Here is a 7,593-nt window from a genome sequence, read left to right as displayed (position 1 = left end):
ATATTAATAATAGGTCTTCATTATCATAAGGTCGTCAGTCTTAAGACTGGTTGGACACGCATCTTCACTCTTTCCTATTCCTAACCCACATCCATTAACTATTTAAGAACAGTAATCTAATCTAGGATTACCTCTACCCCTTCTAACTCCCATTTCTGCCCCTAACATGTCTCTGACTAGACCTTCATGCTTGAGAAGGTGTCCTACCAACCTATCTCGCCTATTTCCTCTGTTCTCCTATTCATTTTAATACCTCTTCATTTCTAACCTTTTCTTTCTACGATATCCTCATCATTTTCTTTTCCGCCGCGCCCACTGTCCATGTTTCGCACCCGTACCGCGCCGCGCTCCAAACATACACCTTTAACAATCTTTTCCGAATTTCTAAATTACCCGTTCGCGAGCATACAAGTGACTTCTTGTTATTGAAGGCGACTCGACCCTGCGCTATCCTCTGCTTTATATTCCTACTACTTCTTCCGTCCTAACTTCTCTGGCTTCCTAGATACCTAAAATCGGCCACGTCTTCTAATTTTTCGTCTCCTGTCTTTATATTTGCCCTTTCCCTATTTTTCCTTCCCTTGCATACCAGTATTTTTGTTTTACTTTTATTTATTTTCATACAGTGCTGTTTTGTCATTACCGCTTCCATTTTATTTATCTCTAACTCCTATTTGCTGCTATATCATGTGCCAATATACAATCTTTGGCCCCTTTGTATCTTTCCCTAGACTTGTCTTGTCTTTAATAATGTTGATGTCGATAGATTAAAAAGTAACGATTTGATATACGTAAGAAAAATAACTAAGCATGTAGTTTTAGTACAGGATTCGATATTTTCTGTGTATACTTACAATAACACGCCGGTAGGTACGGTTAAGGATAATGAGTCTTCATCTGGATCACACAGGATATCTTCAAGGCACTTCCGATGTTAATGGATGATCTGGAACAAAACAATTGATAACTCATCTACTCAACACCGTCAAATTTATTGTCAGCGACAACCGCGTAAGCCTACGAAATCCTACAGTCGCATGATTTAGTTTATTCCCAAGGTGTTGTATGTGGATCTAACAAAGAATCGTACCCTATGGACGTCTTACACTTACGACTCATTCTTTGTCTGATATTTTTAAGTCATTTTCAGGTAGTCAACCAGCAACCCCCTGAATTGCTCCGTCGGTTTTCCGTTTGACCTCATTTTATCACGTATAGTTGTATAGCTTCCCTCTTTAACTCACTATCGTACAACTTACAAATGCAAATTTTATTATTTAACGTGCCATAAAAGTAGACAATTGAATGTTTAAAATCGAGGGTCCTAAAAATAGTTCAATAAATTACTTTTATTAGCCTGGCTGCGACGCCGCTAGAGAAAATGAACGTCGATCAACAATTGAAGGCTTCAATATGATTTTGACAGTCCGACCGAGACATTATTAACGCATTTTGAGTTTTACGGTCTATAAAAATCCGTACCGTAAAAAGTTGAGTTATTGTTATTACGAAAGTGTTTTACAAACCGGAACGAAAAAACTGCACAGGCGAAAATAAAACAGATCCTTGACACTGATTGCACTTTTTTTTTATAAATACGTATTACAGCAAGAACATAAACACGTAAATACAAATTGAGCAATTGTCTAATTTTCGTTTAATTATTATTTACATAGGACCGAGAGGCGTGGCCTAGAAGTTTAGACCATTGCTTAGCATTCGGGAGGACGCCGGTTCGATTCCGGGTTCGTCTGCCTTGATCCAAGTTTTTCTGCGGTTTCGTTGGATCACTTAGGCAAATGCTGAGGCAGTATTATTCCACAGATAATCTTTCATTCTCTTCTGTCTTCATTTCGTCCGTCTCATCTTTCTCACCCGAACCACCACCCACCCATTCCCACGATTCCTGAAAGCAGGCTGAAGAGGGCCTTCCGTCCTACCTTCCGACGTAGTCCGGAGGGACTGCCCGCCCACCAGCATTACTGGCTAGTGGGAATGAAACACCCAAAAGTTTTTTTTTTTTAAGTTTTATTTACATAGGTACTAAGTAAAAGAAAATCGGGATACCGTGGATAGAGAAGGTTTAGAAATGAAGAAATATTGGAAAGAATAGGACAACAGAGGATTGGTAGGACACTTTCTGAGGCATGAAGATCTAGTCAGAGGCATATTAGAGTCAGAAACGGGAATGAGAAGGGGTACAGGTAGACTTAGATTAGATTACTGTTCGCAAATAGTTAAGGATGTGGTTTGTTCTAGTTTTGAGGAAATGCGAAGATTAGCTTAAGATAGGAAAGAGTGGAGATGCGTGTCCAGCCAGTCTTAGAACTGACGACATTATGATGATGATGATGATGATGATGATGATGGAGATGATGATTTTGTATTCATAAATCTAATCTACAGCTAAAATTATCTACTCGCTACTAAATCTTCTTTCTACCATCTTCCTTGGTAGTTTTCCAAAAGATTTGCAATTCTTTTTGTTTCACTATTGTTTAATTTTCAGAAAGGTACTTGCAAATACAGTTTGATAAAAATGTGTCACTAAAATCGTTTCACTTTTTACATTAGGTGGGTAGATTCATATTTGAATAACTTTCGGTTCGTAGTCACCCTTTAGAAAATGTTTCACCAGCTTGTGCATTCTTCCAAGTGGCAGTTTTACAACACAATGCCCAGCTGATATTTTCACTCAAGACATTAGTCGCTAATTCGTTATATGCCATAAATTGGGCCCTCTGGTCTTTATGGTTTCAACAATTCATAACGAAATTCATTGTTATTCTGGTATACCTACCTACTGCAAAAAGCTTTTAGTTCCAGCTGCGTTTACCATACGGATTTATTCCTAGCATGGTTTCAAATGGCCAACAAAAAAACGTGTTAATAGATCCTTATTTATTATAAAACCAGTTTTTTTAATGGCTAGTTTTATGCTTTAGGTACATACGATTTAGAGTTAGATTATAGTTTGAATTATACTTAAAAATTAGTTAGCTGCAGCATTTGTATTATAGTGCTGGAATATAATTTTTTATTATTTATTGTATTTACTCATTATACTATACAATACATACCTACATATTTCTCTTATAAAAACATTTAGACCTTAGATTACAAAGTGCACTATTTAATGGCTTCAATAGGTTTGTCATGAGTGATGACATATATTTAAACAAATAGGAGCCAAAAATTTTCAGTGAGCATAAAGATAGGATCAACAAATTGTTTAACTCGAAGCGATTGGGTGTAAAAAGCATCATCAAGAACAATAGGTAGAAAACGTAATTCCGTCCGATATATAAGTATCTGCACTTAACGAAAGCGGGAAATGTTTGAAAATCTTACAAACTTTAATATAAATTTGTTGGTGTAAAATTCTCAGGAACTCTCGGAACACAAGAGTCCGCCTCTATACTGTATTTCTTTGCATGTAGGGGTGCGAAACATGGACGGTAGGCGCGCCGGAAAAGAAAAATTTAGAAGCGTTCGAAATGTGGTGTTATGATGATGAGGATACCGTGGATAGAGAAGGTTAGAAATGAAGAAGTATTAGAAAGTATAGAAGAACAGAGGACTCTATGGTCAATAAGAAATAGGCGGGATAGGGTAGTAGGACAGCTTCTCAGGCAAAAAGGTCTAGTCAGAGACATATTAGAGGCAGAAAGGCGAGTTAGGAGAAATAGAGGTAGACCTAGGTTGGATTACTGTTCGCAAATGGTTAAGGATGTGGGTTATTCTAGTTTTAGGGACATGCAAAGATTAGCTCAGGATACGAAAGAGTGGAGGTACGTGTCCAACTTAGTCTTAGGACTGACGACCTCATGATGATGACGATGGCAATGGTCCAGTGGTATCAATGATCTTCTGGCATGACGGCGGGCTACAATTATAGAAGAGTGACACTTAGTGTGTATCTGACTTCCTAGATACCTAAAATTGCATACCAGTATTTTTGGTACACAGGTTGAAAAATTCTGGCAACTCCCTTGGATCACAGACAGACAAAAAGTTTGATAAATAAATAATCCCATATCCTCACTGAAACTGTGTTTTTATTGTAGTATAGAACCTTGTTATTCTCTTATTTCCGGTGAACCCTGAGTAAGTCCTCTCGACCCCCTAAGGGTCGCGATCCACATTTAATAAAACGCTGGACCAGCAACTGCATCACTTTCGGTATTGCCTGCTGCTGCGTGTTGTTCCAGAAACATTGACGTAAAAGAATAACTATTCCTCAACGAGCGATAAAATAACAATAATAACATTAATAAAATGCAATTGGAATAAATCTGTATATATCTGCATATGTTGAATAAAACTAAATGGTTTGTATTTAACATTGAAATGAACAATAACTTAACTTAGAGACACAAAAAATGTTTTGATTCTCGTTTTACACGGTAACTACGTAAACTTCGATCGTTTTACGAAAAACGCTTTCTATTATCTAGTGACTTTAACATATATGTACACTGTTGTTAAGTTCAGATATATGACAAGTTAAACGCATTTACATACGAATATCCGTTTGGGTCCTATTAGGTTACAACATGGTAGACTTAAAACTAATAAATCTAGTCTCTGTTGTTTGCATTTCTATTCGACAAAATGCTAAGGCAAACCAAAGTGGGCGGAATGGCAGAATAGTCGTATCCTCTAAAAAACGTCGCTGTTTACTTTCCTTATCTTAAGAGTGTCTAACGTACGACTTCACTTGGCCGTAAAGCAGGTAGAAGGCTAAGCCTAATAATAAAAGGCCTTCTTCGAACAACGAATGGATTTCTTGAAATTGCCACATCGACTACAACTAAGCATGATGATTTCTATTATAATATATCCATAAGTTTCATCATCATACACACGAAAACCAAACAATAAATACAGTTAAGCTGGACGTGTTCAAAATGATACTTCGCTTGAAAGGTTTTTCAGTTTGTCCAAAAATAATGAATTAAGCATTAATTTTCTATCCGTTTCAAATTTGAATTGCGACTAATGTCGAATAATGCCCAAAACAACTAAGTCCGATTGTCCCTTATTTAGTTTTTATATAATCCATCATGGATTTTACGAAGGTGTAAGAAAGGCCATCATCATCATTAAGATCATAAGGCCGTCAGGCCTAAAACCGGTTGAACACGCACCTCCACTCATTCCAATCCTGAGCTAATTTTTGCGTTTCCCTAAACTTAGAACATTCCATATCCTTATCCATGTGTAAGCAGTAATCAAATCAAGGTTTACCTCCACTTTTTTTAACTCCTGTTTCTGCTTCTAATATGTTTCTAACTAGCCCTTCATGTCTATTTCCATAGAGTCCTCTGTTCTCCTATCCTTTATAATACCTCCTCATTTCTAGATCTTGATTAGATTCCTGTTCTCAAATACTTAAGGATATGGGATCTTTTAATTTTAGGGAAATGGGAAGATTAGCTCAGAATAGGAAAGAGTGGAGGTGCGTGTCCAACCAGTTTTAGGACTGATGACTTTATGATGTTGATGACAAATTGGAAAGTACTTCACAAAATACTTACTAGAACCACAAACTAATATGTCTAAACCGGTATAGCTCCCTCTGTTCTCCTACTGTTTCTGATTTCTCCTCATTTCTAACCTTCTCTATCCACGCTATCCTAATCATTTGTTACATTTCCAATGCTTCTAACCTTTGTTTGTATTGAATAAATAATTATTAAAATTCTTGGTAGGTAGGACACCTTCTCAGACATGAAGGGGTAGTTAGACAACTATTAGAACTAGGAACTGTAATTAAGAGAAGTAGCGGTAGACCTAGATCAGATTTATCAACATCATAAGGTCGCCAGTCTAGTTGGACACGCACCTCCACTCTTTCCTATCCTGAGCTAAACTTCGCATTTCCCTAAAACTAGAACAACCCACATCCATTAACTATTTGAGAACAGTAATCTAACCTAGGTCTACCTCTACTCCTTCTAACTCCCGTTTTTGCCTCTAATATGTCTCTGACTAGACCTTCATGCCTGAGAAAGTGTCCTACCAACCTATCTCGCCTACTTCTTATTGACTTTCATGTCCTCTGTTCTCCTATTCTTTCAAATATCTCTTCATTTCTAACCTTCTCTGTTCATGGACATCCACATTTCGAACGCTTGTACCTTTCCCACCGCATCCACCGTCCACGTTTCGTACCCGTACTCCAGACTCCTTTAGCAATATTTTTCAAATTTCTAATAACCGGTTGGCGTGAAAGATCATACATATTTTTTTATTTCGATTTACAACTCGAAATTTCGACATTAAACCCAATATTTCTACGTAGTGTATTGAGTTACTCATTAGTGTTGTGACGATTACTGATTGCGATTTAATTGTTTGAAATTGAGCTGGGATTAGATTAGGTCTTTAATACACAGCTACCTACAACAATATTGTACCAAAGAAAGATCATAAATTATTCTATTTGACCCGAAAAGTGTTGGTATTTCTATTTCGAGTAAAATTTCTTAATTGTAAAACGTAGTACACCCACAGGGATAACGTCGCTATTAGTCGTTAAAAAAGAATTACCATAAAAAAGCCATTACTTCTGGCTGCTAATCGCTTTCGACGATAAAAAACCAATTTTTCAGTAGGTAATGCGTTTTTAAAGGTATCACAATCTTCGGCAGCCTCGTTTTAATACAACGTTTCTTTCTTCTTTCACATGCATTACTTTACAGGTAAGATATTTATGTTCATTGATATTGTTTTTTAAGTTAATAATAGAAGCAAAAATATAAAAAATCGGTAGAAGGAATTACGAAAAAATCATGGATAGGTCCATTTGCCTAATAATAGATAACATTTGCCTAATAGATAAATACGTTTCCAGCTATTTTAATGTATTTAAAAGTAAGTAACCGTATAAATTTTAGGTTATCTATAAAACGTAGAGAACGTTCCTACATGCTCCGTTCAATAAATACGCGAATTAAGGCCGTAAAAGCTTTATTTAACAAAATCTTGGGTACATAAACATTATCCTTTTCAAAAATACTCCTTATTTGTGGCAATGTATTTGTCCTACATACGTTTCAACTGACCAAAATGTTCCCTCACTTTTTATCGTTTCCACATTCTCTTACAATTAGTTTTACTCCAGCATGACTATTTTATATTTAAGGAACAAAACGAAATTGCATGGTATCGAATCCGGTGAGCAGGGAGAGTGGTGACGGAATTACAGGTCAAAAATTTGCAAAGTATGTATGACACCCGAGGGTGTAGGGGCATTCTAAGGATCATCAGGAACACTTGAGTACCTTTACGTAGAAATCAGTATTTACTGTTTGCCATTCGGGAAGAAATATATTAAGGACAACTCCCTTACTATGATCGACTTTTCCGACATTAGTCCATTCGTGGATCGTATTTTGCTGTCCATTCGTTACTCTGTAACCTATTAGACTCGATCTAATGCTATTGTTCGGAAAGTCATTTCGTTTTTTCCCGACAGAGGATTTAATTGTATTCTTTTGCACCCAACTTCACATTTAAGCCGTATAATTTTTATATGCTTTGAGAGCTCATATAGCAAGGCTTGTGTGTGAAAAATTCCAATTAATT

At 36.6% G+C, this 7,593-nt stretch overlaps 1 long non-coding RNA gene across 1 annotated transcript in view; it reads right to left on the bottom strand.

The window, feature by feature from the left end:
• Positions 1-865: 865 nt before the first annotated feature.
• The window catches only part of LOC108735221, a 98,465-nt gene continuing 91,737 nt past the window's right edge, over positions 866-7,593 (bottom strand). The window contains exon 3 of the long non-coding RNA XR_001937544.1: positions 866-946. This is a non-coding gene — a long non-coding RNA (uncharacterized LOC108735221). The remainder of the gene's footprint in view (positions 947-7,593) is intronic.

The sequence above is a fragment of the Agrilus planipennis genome, unplaced genomic scaffold (assembly GCF_000699045.2).
Source record: "Agrilus planipennis isolate EAB-ADULT unplaced genomic scaffold, Apla_2.0 scaffold5, whole genome shotgun sequence".
NCBI classification, from domain to species: Eukaryota; Metazoa; Arthropoda; class Insecta; order Coleoptera; family Buprestidae; genus Agrilus; species Agrilus planipennis.
This window is presented reverse-complemented; position numbering and strand designations above follow the sequence as displayed.